General features: G+C 45.3%; 1 protein-coding gene across 1 annotated transcript in view; it reads left to right on the top strand.

The window, feature by feature from the left end:
• The first annotated feature begins 63 nt into the window (after window positions 1-63).
• HMOX2 (heme oxygenase 2) overlaps window positions 64-13691 on the top strand; it is a 35309-nt gene continuing 21681 nt past the window's right edge. The window contains exon 1 of the mRNA XM_019660260.1: window positions 64-186. The gene's annotated coding sequence lies outside the window, so the exon portion shown is untranslated. The remainder of the gene's footprint in view (window positions 187-13691) is intronic.

Below are 13691 nucleotides of genomic sequence, written 5' to 3' on the forward strand. Positions count from 1 at the left end.
CATCGGAAGAGGAGCCACGTGCCCGCCGCAGAGGCGTGTCCTCCGCAGGCCCCGCCTTCGCTGCGTGCGCACATCGGGCCGCCCTCGCGCCCGCCTTCTCGCTTAGCTGCAGCGGTGGCGCCTGAGCAAGTCACTGACTGACTGGCGAACGCGCTACAGACGGGCGACGAAGCAGACCCGCGGCTGGTGAGTGGCCCCCGCCATCCAGGGACTCCCTTCAGGCTCCTCGGCGGGCTTTGACGGGCCTGGGCCTTCGGGAGCTGGGTTCCGCAGGCCGCAGTCCGCTGCGCCCCCGGCGCCGGCCTGAGGGAGACCCAGCGGGCCCGGGCGGGGGGCGGCGGAAGCGGGGTGAGCGGGAGGGGGTTGGGCGTGGGGGAACCCCGTTTGGTAGACTGAGTTTGCCAGGGCCCGGGAGACCCTGCGGCCCGTTGGCGTTGGGCCCCGTTGGGTACCCCCCTCCCGGCGTCGCGACTGCGCTGGGTGAGGTGACCCCGGGGTCGCAGCCGGTGGACTTGGCGTTCTCGGCGGAGGTTGCAGCTTTTGACCGCCCGGCCGACACGTCCGTCCATCTTGGGCCTGCGAGGACTCGGACCTGCCCCAGCGCCGGAGATGGGTGCCCGGCGTGGTGGCTTGTCTTGTGTTGGGCCGTGGCTCTGCCCTTCCTCCTCCTGACTCACCTTAGTCAGAGGGACCTTTCAGTCACTCTAATGACTTCATGAGTGACCCGCGGCCGCCATGGTGCAGAGAGTCGGATTGGGAGGGATCAACGCCAGGGGCAGCCGGTTAGTCTGGGCAGGGAGTTTACCTGTCACCTCATAAGCACAGTGCTCTGGGTGTATTAATTGCCCCGTAAAAGCTGCCATGACCGCCTTGCCCAGCCTCAGCACAAGGCCTGTCTGTCATGCCATTTAAATTGGTTCTGATGAACCTGTTGTTGTGGCCTGTGGCTGTCGTCGTTCTTGTGTTGTTTATGGCTCTGTGAACCAGACAAGGTGCAGCATGATTTAAAAACGAAACAAAACACCGTCCTCTACAGTTCAGGAAGCCCTCTCACTCTCAGGCCCTTCCAAAACCAGGTGATAGTTTTCCCGCTTGTAAATGGGGTTAATGATGAGACTGGGGTTAAGTTAATTGATCTGCATCCCATAACCAGGAAGATGGCACAGATGGTCTTGAACCTGGTCGTCTGCGTCCAGATCGGATGCTCTTTCTAAACAGAGTTGTAGAATTTGGAAATGGATTATGTTATTTAAGCTGTCTTCCCCATCCCCCTAAGCTGTCCTTCCCAAGTAGAGGAAACAAGAGCTTACTGATTTTGTGTATATGAATTTCTGGTATGGCGTTTACCAGTGTGTTTTGATTAAAAATTTAACTCCCATATTATAGTTTTTCTTCTGGGAGGAGGGAGATGAGGAATACACATTAGTAAATCTGTGCATTATTCATTAGGTTTTTTTCCAAGAAACATCATAAGACAAAACATCACAAGTTTACCAGGAGCTCACAGTTCAATTGGGCAAGTAAACACAAGTTTACTTGGTGAAATTGGAAAAAGTTTTCAAATATAGTGCCTAAGCCAGAACACTGGTGAGGGGTCATGGAAACACACACTCATTGTGTGACCTTATCTAACGGGTTGTGAAGAGGAAAATCTGTGATTTCCTCATTGTCTGACTTGATTTGCTTGTTCCCTTTGCTTGGGCCAAAAAGGTGAGATGCCGTGAGTCTCTAGAGTCAGTATTAGTTACTCTAGAAATGACAATGCGAAGAAGACGAGTTACAGAAAATAAAGTATTCATTTTCTTTAGCTCACCCCTCATCAAGACTGTCAAAAAGCAAAACTGGACAGCTGGGGCCTTTGGGCTACCTTAGTTTTTTTATTTTCTTTTAAAAGCTGACTATTTTCATAGTACAGTTGGGCTCTGATCAGTATTGCACCAAAAACTGGAGTATCACTCTTCTAGGAGGGAGAATTTATATATTTTGCAAGAAATCCTCTCTGAATGACCAATGTCTTTCCATTTAAGAATAACAATGCGGGCTGCCAGTTCGCTCAGATGGTTAGAGCACAGGCTCATAACACCAAGGTTGCCGGTTCGATTCCCACATGGGCCAAGGAGCTGCACCCTCCACAACTAGATTGAAGATAATTACTTGACTTGGAGCTGATGGGTCCTGGAAAAGCACACTATTCCCCAATAAAATTTCTTAAAAAAGAATAACAGTGGTTAGTGGAGTTCACAATGGATAATTTAAAGGTGTACAGCTATTGTAAAGGGAATCCATTTACAAACAGCCCATCAGAGGATTGCATCTAAATTGTGATCATGGCCAACTGAAATGGAGCTGGGAACTTGTTCTGGATTGTCACATCAACCACATCTATATTCAGACCTTGTACAAGGCAATATTCTGAACTGTTAACTAAGCATTTCAAAACAGCAGTTAAATTCATGAGGCTTCTGTCAGTGAGTCGGTTTTAAAGTTACTTTGATATAATTTTAGCAAACAGGCATTTAGCAAACATGAGTTTATGTGATATATATTTTTTAAGCAAACATTTTATTTTATTTATTTTTTTAAAAAGATTTTTATTGGGGAATTGGGGGAAGGGGAACAGACAAGTTGTCCTTTTGTTCTTCAGTCTAGTTATGGAGGACATTGCTTTACTGGCCCAAGTTGGCACCATCATTGCGCTCTTCCCAGGTGAGGCAGATCAGTCGTCGGCTTCTGGACGGCCGCTCACTGTGGCTGCTGGCTATACACGGTAGCCCATGGCAACCCACTGCAGCAGAGGCTGCAACCTATGCCCTCACCGGAGACTCATGGCAGCCCAGCTCCAGGTTGAGCTGTTGTTCAGCATCTTAGCTGTAGAGGGCAGTGTCACTGGCCCTCATATGTGGGATCCGAACCAGGGCCCTCTGGCGTCCCAAGCCAGCTCTTAACCAACACGCCACTCGGCCAGCCCTTAAAGCAGACATTTTAATAGTGATCCAAGGGCTGTCTATCTGTATGGAAAAGGAATTGCATCAGAGTGTGGGTATTCTTGCTGTTCAATGATGTGATGTTAAGGAGGGTTCTTTTTTTCAAATGTATGCTTGAGTATCTCACCCTGTGTAAAGTCTACAGATACGCTGACTGTACTTCAAAACGATTGAATTGTTAAGTACAAAATTAAGCTAATCGATAAATTTGTAACCATTTTTTCACTCAAACAGCTATTCAACACAGGACAATTTTGTTTCACATGTATGTGTATGTATCCAAATACATACATATTCGTTTACATTAGAGTGAAAAACAAATAGTTTGCTTCTCCCAAAAAAGGAAGTTGTGGTGGTATATTTTTGGCCATGAAAAAAACATTGAAACCCTTTGAGCTGCAGTTTCTGCATCTGAAAAATTAGGTTAATACTTGATGAAACTTAAAAAAAGTCTTGGTGCCTTGAGTGCCGCTTATTGATAGATGGGTTTCCAAACCTTTGTGTTTTGGTAAGTTTGAGATTGGGCCTAGGAATCTGTGTTTTTACAGTTTCCCGTGTGATTCTTGTTTAGAGCCCTGTTGTCTAAAAGTATAAGCTGGACAGAGAGGGAGTTGACTGGCAAGAGGGTAGAGAAGCGAGCATGATACATGAGGAAAGGGAGAGCAGAAGAGGAAAGAAAGGGGTGATTGTTACATGGCAATAACTGCTGTCAGCTTGTATGCCAGATGCCAAGCAAGAAGATACTCTCTTTTCTCTGTTTAGGGGAAAAAAAATTAATTTTTGTCACACGAATAGATTTGTTTCCTTCCCAGGAGTATCATAGGCCTAATTATTGTTATAGTTCTAAGTAACTTTAAAAGGGCTTTGGAGAAGAATGGCGTAACAGAGACAGGTGTCTTGCACTCCGCCTGCCTGACATTTTCTAAATACTCCCAGCTTCCTGCCTTTCTCCTGATGAGTTCTCTCAGTCTCAGAAAACTCAAGTTTCACTGTCTTGTATTGTATTCAATCCCAAAATTACTTGAGGGCTGTGGGAAGGCATTAACATGAGTAAACAATCTGCCATCATGCCTTTAGCTGACCCAGTTGGCTGGCCTGCCTCATGTTGATCATATTTTTTATGCCAAACACTGGGACCCATAGTTTGAGCATACAGGTAATACTGAAGGAATTGATTGCTGCGACAGGATATTTGAATCAGAACTGTCCTGGAAAATCTGGAATATAAGGCTGTATCTTCAGCACTGTTTTCTGTATTGCACAAAATTATATTTCTACTATGGTATACCTTATTGTGCTGTTCCTCTCCCTCTCTCTCTCTCTCTCTCTCTCTCTTTCTCTCGATCTCTCGATTGAAAGCTACTTGAAGCTACATGGTCTTATGCCTTATTGTAGTCACAGAGCCCATGAACAGTATAAATGTTTGTTGATGATAATATGGCATGTCACATGCCTGAACGTAGTCATCCACTTCCTTAGATACTGGGTCTGCTGTTCTCTCTGGCAAGACCACTACAGGCTGCTGCAGAGAAACTGTGATCACCTGGAACTATTTCCAGGGCAGCCTGGAGGAGGGCAGGCAGGCAGGTGAAGAGAAAGAATTAGTCAGCAAAACTGAGTGTGGGCTGGGAAGGCAGTGTTTGAAGGCAAATGAGAAAAACAGACATAGTGAAGTGGCCTAACACTCTCTTCTTGGGGTTTTTTTTCTACAGGGAGGCAAGGGGAGAGTCAGGCCTTCTTTTGCTTAGTAATAGCTGGTATCCCAATAATTGGAAAATAACTTTTAAAACACTCCTTTCCTCTGCCACACACTTGGGTTTCTGTCGATCTCAGCAAAATTTCCAGTTGTCTGTGCTCAATGTCATGTTCGTTCTGTTTGTAAGCCTTTTTGTGTTTGCAAAGTCAATAGTGCTTTCTTGCCTTTGCATTTGGTTTTCCATGGCATAAGCCAAGATTTTAAAGAAGCTAATTTTCAAGTACAAATGCCTAAAAGTAGAAGGATAAAGAAGCAGTGATATCTGCCGATTTGGCAAGCATGTATTGCCTCTATGGTATACAGAGTATTGGCAATGAGGGGGTGTGCAAAAATAGCAGCAAACCAGCGTAGTCATTGCTCACTAGGAGATGGCAGTCACCTTGGGGACAGCAAACAGTAAAATTACTTTGTAAGGTTTACGATTATCATTCTGACATTCAGTATTCTGGGAGGTCAGGGAAGTGAATAGCTGAGAAATGGAAAAGACAGATCTTGAACCTACTGGGGTCAGGCTAAAGAGTAGGAAGAGAAAAGGAAGGAGGCCAAAAAAAAGGGTATACCTCTCTTTAATAAGCACTCAGGGAGGGGTCTTACCTAAAAGATAGTACCCACAAAGAGACTGTCTCTCATAAAGAGACTCTTTTAGAATAGGAATTCTTTTTTTTTTTTTAAAGGTTTTGTTGGGGAATTGGGGGAGGGGAACAGAGTTGGGGAATCCAGGAAGGGGAACAGACAACTTGCTGTCCTTTTGTTCTTCCGTCTAGTTGTGGAGGACGTCGCTTCACTGGCCTGTGTTGGTATTATCATTGCGCTCTTCCTGGGTGAGGCAGTTGCTCGCCAGCTGCCCTGGCTGCTCACGGTGGCTCACGGCAGCTCACGCCGGCTGCTGGCCACTCACGGTAGCTTATGGCAGCCTACTACAGCAGGGGCTGCAGCCTACGCCGTTGCCGGCGACTCATGGCAGCCCAGCTCCAGGGCGAGCTGTTTTTCACCATCTTAGCTGCAGAGGGCACAGTGTCACTGGCCCTCATGTGGGATCCGAACTGGTGCCCTGCTGCTCAGGCGCTCCCAAGCCAACTCTTAACCAACGCGCCACTCGGCTGGCCCTAGAATAGAAGTTCTTAACCTGAATTTGGGGCCCACAGGTGAACAGTAGGGGTCTGGTTGTTCTGGAATGGCATAGGCAACACTTTTAAAAAAATATATGTATGTCCTGGGGAGAGAGTGCGAAGCCTTCAAAGGGATTTGCAACCCAAGAAAAGGCTAATGATTATTCTCTTCTGGCAAATACCCTTCCTACCCATTTTTAGAAGTGTACTTCTCTGCATTTGTATCTTTAGATGAGGGTATCTGGGTGGAAGGTGAGAGACTGAAACCATAAGATTCCTTTGCAAACAGTCTTTACTGAACAGCAACTGTCATGAGACTTGCATGAGTGCTTGTGCAAAGGACAGCGTGTTCCCACATACTCATAGTGTTCTAATTTGTTTCCCAGAAACAGGGCAACTAAACGCCCTCCCTGACTAGTGTGGGTGAGGCTCCAGGTATGTCCTCAGGGACCTTATAGTCAATTGTGGCTGATACAGAGCTAGGGCTAAGTAGGAATGTTGGGGATTGGGTGAGTTGAAGGCAAGAAACCAGAGGCTTTTTAGAAGGTCAGGACATTTTCAAGAAGGTGCTGGATTATTGGAAACAAAGTATGAAAGAGTATATGGAGCCCTGGCCCAGTAGCTAGAAAACCCTGGGCAGGTTTGGGAACCATGGCTAATCCAGGACTGGCTTCGCTCTGCTGCTTTGGACATAACAGGCCTAAGAGACTGTCCTAGAGCTGCCGTCACTTAGCACATGCAGTGGGAAATGGAAGCTGTCTGTTTCAGAGCAAGTGTCCTAGCTCCTTTAGGCCACAGCCATCAAACTAGGCCGAGCTTAGAGTTCCCCAAGGATGCTGGGGGAGCAGAGCTCCTGGGTCCCCAGCCCTCCTCCACCACTTCAACTATGGACACTCCAGGCACTGTACTTGGCTTTATGCCTTGGCCTTCTGTGTAGGGTTTGGCTGAGCATACCTGTAGGAGCCCTGGAGCACATGATTTTCTGCCTTTCTTGGCCTATAAACTGTTCAACAGTTGCCCTCCCTGTCTTGTCTACCTTCTTTTTTCCTAAGTGATTCATTCATTATTGCCTAATTATGTCATTAGTCGACAGTAGGTATTCTGGGCTATTTGAATTTCTTCTTGATAATAATTATTGATTCTATTGTCACTTAATAGAGACAGTGATGTTTGACCAGTTCTGAGGACCTCTTGGGAATTAGAAGCACCCACTTTATATATCTTTAATTCATGTAGTTTGTGGGGCTGCCTCATGAAAGTGGAAGTTACTCAATTTTACAGTGGCAAACCGCTGTTTTGTTTTCAATAAATTATGATCACTGTAGCATTTTGCTTTTTTCCCTTGAGATAATGATAACCTAATGCCTTGATGTATTTCCTCCAAAATGTGCTTGGAGACAGGATGTGGTCTTGTTATGAGATTGTACAGCTATTGCCTTTTTCAGGTTGACCCCTCCCCTAGAGGAACAAACAAGTAAAGAACACTGCTGCGAATCTCTTCTTTAAAGCCAACTGGGGGAATAAAGGTTTTTCATAGAGGTGGACATCAGGAAGTAACAGATGGTTTGTGCCTGGGTAGGGTCGGGGAGTGCTGGCAAGTGTTTGTTTCTTTGACTATTAAACTTTGCATCCATTTATTTTTTTAAAAGGGGCTGGGGGAGGGAGTGTGGGGGGAATAGAGCAGTTCTCCTAATCAGGCTTTCAGAGTCCTTAAAATAAAATCTAAAAGGTGTAAAATAAAATCTAAAATCTAGTGGCTGTATCTAGCTGTGGAATGTAAGGAAGCCAGTTTAAAACCAATGCAATGCAAATTTCTTCTTCAAATATGAAACAGTGAGTTATTTGAGCACAAAGCCTCACATGCTTGGCCCCCTACGAGGCCAGTCTCACTCCCCCACACAACCCCCATCAGCAGCAATGTTTGCAATAAAAATAATGCTCAAAAATGCTTACTCACTAGCCAGCCATTTTTCTTACTTCTAGGATTCACTTTTAACTTGTCATCTGCTCATTGAGAATACCTTGATTTTGAGAACACCTTGGGTTCTGAAAATCATTCAGTCACTCAACAAACCCTGATTAGGTGGGTGGGTGCCCTGTGTTGGGCAGTAGGTGACAAAGATAATAGAGCTGTTATCTGGAAAATGGACATGTAAACAAATACTATGACAGGACCCAAGTGCTATTATGTAATAGATCATAAAAGGCTTCCCTAGGTAGCTCTTGGTGTAATACCAGGCTTCCAACATCATCAACCTCATTGTTTTCTAGACCGTATTTTTAGAAGCAGCACAGCCTCATTTTCAGAGGAAGTATAGAAAGGAACAGGAGAGCGGCCCTGGCTGTAATGGGTGGGGGAAGCCCACAGCTTTTCCTGTTCTGCCTCTTGTCAAATGCCATCTTCCCAGCAGCTCACTGAGAAATGCCTCTCGTTTTAGAAATGAGAACGGTACAGACCAGGTAGTAAAACTTAGTTCTCCTGATTCTTAGCCTACTTGTCAGTTAGATACCAGACTAATAAACGATAATGAGATTTCTCCCAGTTTTTTGTTTCATTCCACAAAGAAGTCAGTAAATACAGAAAGTCAAGGGCTTCATTACTGAGCTTGCTTTAAAGGTTTTGCCTCTGAGGGATCCAAATATAAATCAGTCCTCCTGTTCCTAGGAAGGTACTGTGACCCTTTTCATTGTCATCTGTGGACAGTGCCAAGTAGCCCTACCAACTAACAGCTTCTTCTGTTTTCTGGTGGAAATTCAGTTTCCCCTGAAATCTCTGTAAAGTATATTTGAAAAAGGTGTGACAGATAGCATGAAGCATCTGCCCAAACAAATCTCACTTTTTCTCTCTGTAAACTGATAAAGGGATGAGAAGAGTATTAGACTCATGTCCTTTTCTGAACTACCTTAGCACTGCTTCTGAGCTGCGAGCAGGGTTTCTCAACCTCAGTGCAATGGATATTTGAGGCTGGATAATTGTTCGTGGTGGTGGTGGATATGTGCACTTGTGCTTGTGCTTTCTGTGCATTGTGAGATGTTGGGCGGTATCCCTGGCCTCTACCCATACTAGATGCCAGTAGCATGGCCCACCTCCCAGTCCTAACAACCAAACATACCTCTAGACATTGCCAAATGTCCCATGGGGGGCAAAATGACCCCAGCTGAGAACCACTGGGTTGGGGATTGATGGTCATGAAATACAAATGCAAATCTGGTTTATCACAGTATTAAATAAAAATTTCAGTTACCTAAACATTTATTTATAGTGGTGAGCTGCTCTAAAGAAAAACAGTAACATGCCCTGTCCCCCATCCTGACCCTCTGTAGCATAAAGGGACCTTCACCTAACTCATGTTCACTCTCCTTGAAAGGGTTTGAACTATGGTGATCATGTTCTTCTAGGTCTTTTGCAAAATTTATTTTGCTAAAAATTCCAAGGTTTTTTTTGTTCCTTTCTTGTTTTCACAATAAAAACAGAGGTTTTCATAGTGAGCCTTCAACTCAAAGTCTGTGACCCCGGTACAGATTTGATCACTTTTCATAGAAACAGGGGTATTTCCATTTCTTGTCTAAAAGTATATAGGAACATTTGTTAACTTTAAACTTTTAAGTGACATTTTCTTTAATATATTAATTAGTATCATACGATGTCAGTTTTATTAGTAATTTATCTCATTTAATTCTCAAAACTACCTTGCCCAATTATTACTATCCTTACAGATGAAGAAATTGAGACTCTGAGAGGTAAGGTAGCTGGTCCAAGGCCCCCAGCTGGTATATGGAAGAACCAGAGTTGTGCCTGATAAGAGCCTGTGCCTTAACCACATCTCTGTGCTGCCTCTCAGCCCGTGTGTGGCCAGTAGATTTTCTTTTGGCTGGGCTCAGTTCAGGTAACGTTTGTTGAGTGCCTCCCACAGATTGTCTCTAGAGAGCATCATGCAATTCAGTCAACTCCTTTGGTGTCACATAAGCAAGCACCTTGGCATTGTGCTGTGCAGAAAGGACTTCTGTGCAGGTGCCTGCTGTTACATTTATTGAACCCATCTTCTAGAAACTTTCAGATGGAGGGGTTCAGTCTCCATGTCATAGGATATATACTGAAATACAAACACATTTGTCTCTAAATTAATAGTCACATATGGCACTTTCACAGACGCTGAGTTACGCCAGCAACTGTTGCTTGGGGAGGCTGTGTCCTGGGAATGTCATACTGATCAAGAAAGTAAAGCACATGGCTGTGGAAATTTCACAAATAGAGCAAGCAGAGTAACACATGATTATGTCTTCCCTTCCGTCTTAGAAGGCTTTGTGGAAGAGCTAGAGTATCTGGAAAAGAGAGTTTAAGGGCATTATGCTAAGTAATCACTATGCCACTTTGATTTTCTGCCTTTTAAGTGTAGTTTTGAGGAGTTTTGCAAGTATGTAATTTGTTACTGGAAGAAAAAAAAAAAAAAAAGGTGAGCTTCTTGCTCTGAGAAAGTCCAGTAGCTGTTGCTGCCATAGACACAAACCTGTGTAGGATGGGGCCAGCCTCTTGGAGTTCCCAGTTCTTGGTCTGGGCTTGTTGCCTTGACCCCACTCCACCCACCCACCCCTCCCCCCATTGCCAGAATCTAGGCAGTCATTGTGAAAAAGCCTGGGAATAATAACCTCACTTTGTAGGCCTGTGGAAACACATTAAGATCCCTGATGGGTCCAAAGTGAGTTATAGGAGCCACCTCGTTAAATTGACCAGTGCCTTGGCCTATGGAATTGTTAATCTTATAAGACGTTAGTGTTAAACTTCCTGTCCATCACACTGCTGTTTACAAGACAATATATTTTCAGTAGACAGACAGGACTGAAGAGATTTTAAACACTCAGTACGTGGAGGACATGGTTTCACATTGTTGAAATCAGATCTTCAGTTTTTCTGTAGTTACTATGGCAATGGGTGCTATAGAGATGTGCAGACCCAATTGTGACCTCCCCTGATGTAGGGATGCCCCAGAGCCTCTGGCTTCATTGTCCACCAAGGTCCACCAAGTCTGGCCGCTTCCATTCAGGCACAGAGTGGGGGGGGTGCCATCCCCAACTTTGAGACCAGCCATCTCCAGCCTTGGCCTGCCCTGCTGCTCAACAAAAGCAGGGCTCGCCAGGAAACAATCTTCTCCAGTTGCCGTGTAATCTGAGTGAGCCAAGGTGAGTGTCATGCAGACGAGCTGCAGCAACTTGTGAACCTTCAAATGGGAGGCTAAGCATTTACAACTTAAAAATCATAGGATTGAGCTCACTTTTCATACAAAAACAAAAACAAAAAAATTCTGGTTTAGGAAAACCCCTCCAACTGCACGTGTAAATGCAGTATAGCATGGCCTTGCTTTCCATGTTACTGGTAGTCTGTGGTAACATCATACTCCTCTCACATCATGTTAGCTGGGAACACGAGAGGCATCCCCTTGCATTCAGAAAGACTCAGGTGTGGTCCCAACTTGACAGTTAACTCTGAGTGACCTTGGCCATATTACTTAATTCTCTTGATCTTAGTTTCTGCATAGTCAGTGAGTCGCTGCTTGAAAGTGACTTAGCTCGGTGTGCACAGATCTGCTAGACTTGAGCCTGTGCTTTTCCTGGGCACCGCCCTCTCCTGGGTGAACTTGAGAGCCTTCTGTCCCTGTAGGTATGCTACTAAGCCTCCATCGAGCCTTTTCAAGCCTATAGAGAGGAAAGCACCTGGAAGCTCATAGCACTCCTAGGTTTTCCAAAATGGAAATTTAGCAGAAGCATCTTAATCACCCAATCTCTCCCTCTACCCTCAAATGCTGTTCCTAGTCATGGTTTATGAGAGAAACTGACAATTGTTGCACTTGAGTGAAAGAAAACGTGACTGACTCTTAGTCCACAGGACACATTCTTCTAAGATTGTTCCAAAGTTGGAATAATCTTTGCTGACAGTACCTCAGGGTGACCCATGGTCTCGTCAGCACTTTCTCTGATATAGCCAGCCTTGTGAGATGTCAGGTGCCTACGCTTTGTTCTTATAAAATCCCAGCCTGACCATTTTAGAATTCAGTCAGGCCTTCAGCCCCCGTGCACTGCTGCTACTCATGGGACTAAAGAGCCTTCATCTTATCAGCCCTGAGACCCGGTCCTCTCGTATAAGGTGGGGTGGCACACAGGGAACAGGGTGGGTCTTGTATATGTTTCATTCGAAGTAGGAAGTGCTTTTCATCAGGACTCATCGTCAGCATCAGCAACAGTAGACTCCTGGCCCCTCTCTGAGCTCTTTTCCAATTAGGTTTTGTCCTGGTATCTGCTTTGGTTGTGTTTGAACATGCTAGAGACAAGCATACCCCCTCCCCAGTAAGAAAAACCTGCCAGAGAAGTTTTAGATTTCCTGGGCAATGTCAGTTTTTGAGGTTACTAAGAGGCTAGTGCACTTAGACTAGTTATTAGTTGCTTTTCTTTCTGGTCACTTGTTGCCCAAATGTGCAAGTCTGTGTTTAGTAAATCTGATGCAAGAGCTTTGTGTCCCTAAAGTCCCCACTTTTCCAGGACTCCTTGTCTGAACTTGCTCTTTATCAAGAGGTCAGTAGTCATCCATTTAATGAACTGTGGGACTGAATTCACCTAGTGATGAAAAGGAAAGGGGTGAAACTTGTGTATAAGACGTCCTGAGGAGTGGCAGCTCCAGAGTTCAGAGGAGACCTCAGGCCATTTATTCTGTAAAGTCAGAAGCTGTTGAGCTAGATGATGTGGTTTCCTCAGATTTGGGAGGTCCCTCTTACCAAGTGGCTTGTTAACTTAAGAGCTGATTCACCCTATGTGCTGCTCCCAGCATCAAGCAGCATCTGTATTTGTTTTTTTTTTTTTTTTGGTGGGAGGGCAGTGTCACTGGCCCTCATATGTGGGATCCGAACCGGGGCCCTCTGACGTCCCAAGCCAGCTCTTAACCATCGCGCCACTCGGCCGGCCCTCAAGCAGCATCTGTAATGTAGATTTTCTAGCTACAGTGGTCATGTGCCTGACCTTGGAAAGAACAGGTGTTCCCATTTCATGATGCTGCCAGAGAATGAGGGCTGAGTCAGAAGTCCTCAGGTGTGACCTGCTCAGAATTATCTATGGTCACAGGATTTCACATTCTTCCCCAGTGTCTCATAATCACCCAGCTGGTCATTTTCACCAACAACTTCCTCAGTAAGAGGTCATCAGCATTTGAGGTACCGTTACATTTTATGAGACACTTATTACACACATTAGCTCAGTTAGTTCACACAGCACACTTGGGAATGTGGAGCAGAGAGAATTTTGTTACTCTGTTTTATGGGTGAGGAAACACAGCCTTTCCAGAGGTTATGACTTAACTACAGCTGTGGAGCTACTAAATTGGGACTCCAGAGCTCAAACCCAAATCTTTCTAGCACTAAAGGCCATGCCCTTTGTGCAGGGCCCTGCTGCCTTTCCATTCCAAAGGTGAGCTGGGTCTATAGCAATAATCAACAGTAAGTTGGAGCCCAGAAATGACCCTAGTAAACTGATACGTCCACTCCCCCCATTCCAACCTGGGAGCAGGGCAGGGCCAGTCAAGTGGCTGTTTACCTAAAGCAGAAAACATGTTGCACCGCCTCAACTCATCCATTTGCTGGAAGGAAGCAAAACTGGCCCTTGGTATGGAGTGTACCCTTAAAAGTGCTGGATTTTTTTTTTTTAAAGATTTTTATTGGGGAATTGGGGGGATGGGAACAGTGCTGGGGAATTGGAAACAGACAAATTGCTGTCGTTTTGTTCTTCAATCTAGTTGTGGAGGACGTTGCTTCACTGGCCCAAGTTGGCACCATCATTGCGCTCTTCCCGGGCGAGGCAGAT

This window comes from Hipposideros armiger, unplaced genomic scaffold, assembly GCF_001890085.2.
Source record: "Hipposideros armiger isolate ML-2016 unplaced genomic scaffold, ASM189008v1 scaffold_315, whole genome shotgun sequence".
Lineage (NCBI taxonomy): Eukaryota > Metazoa > Chordata > Mammalia > Chiroptera > Hipposideridae > Hipposideros > Hipposideros armiger.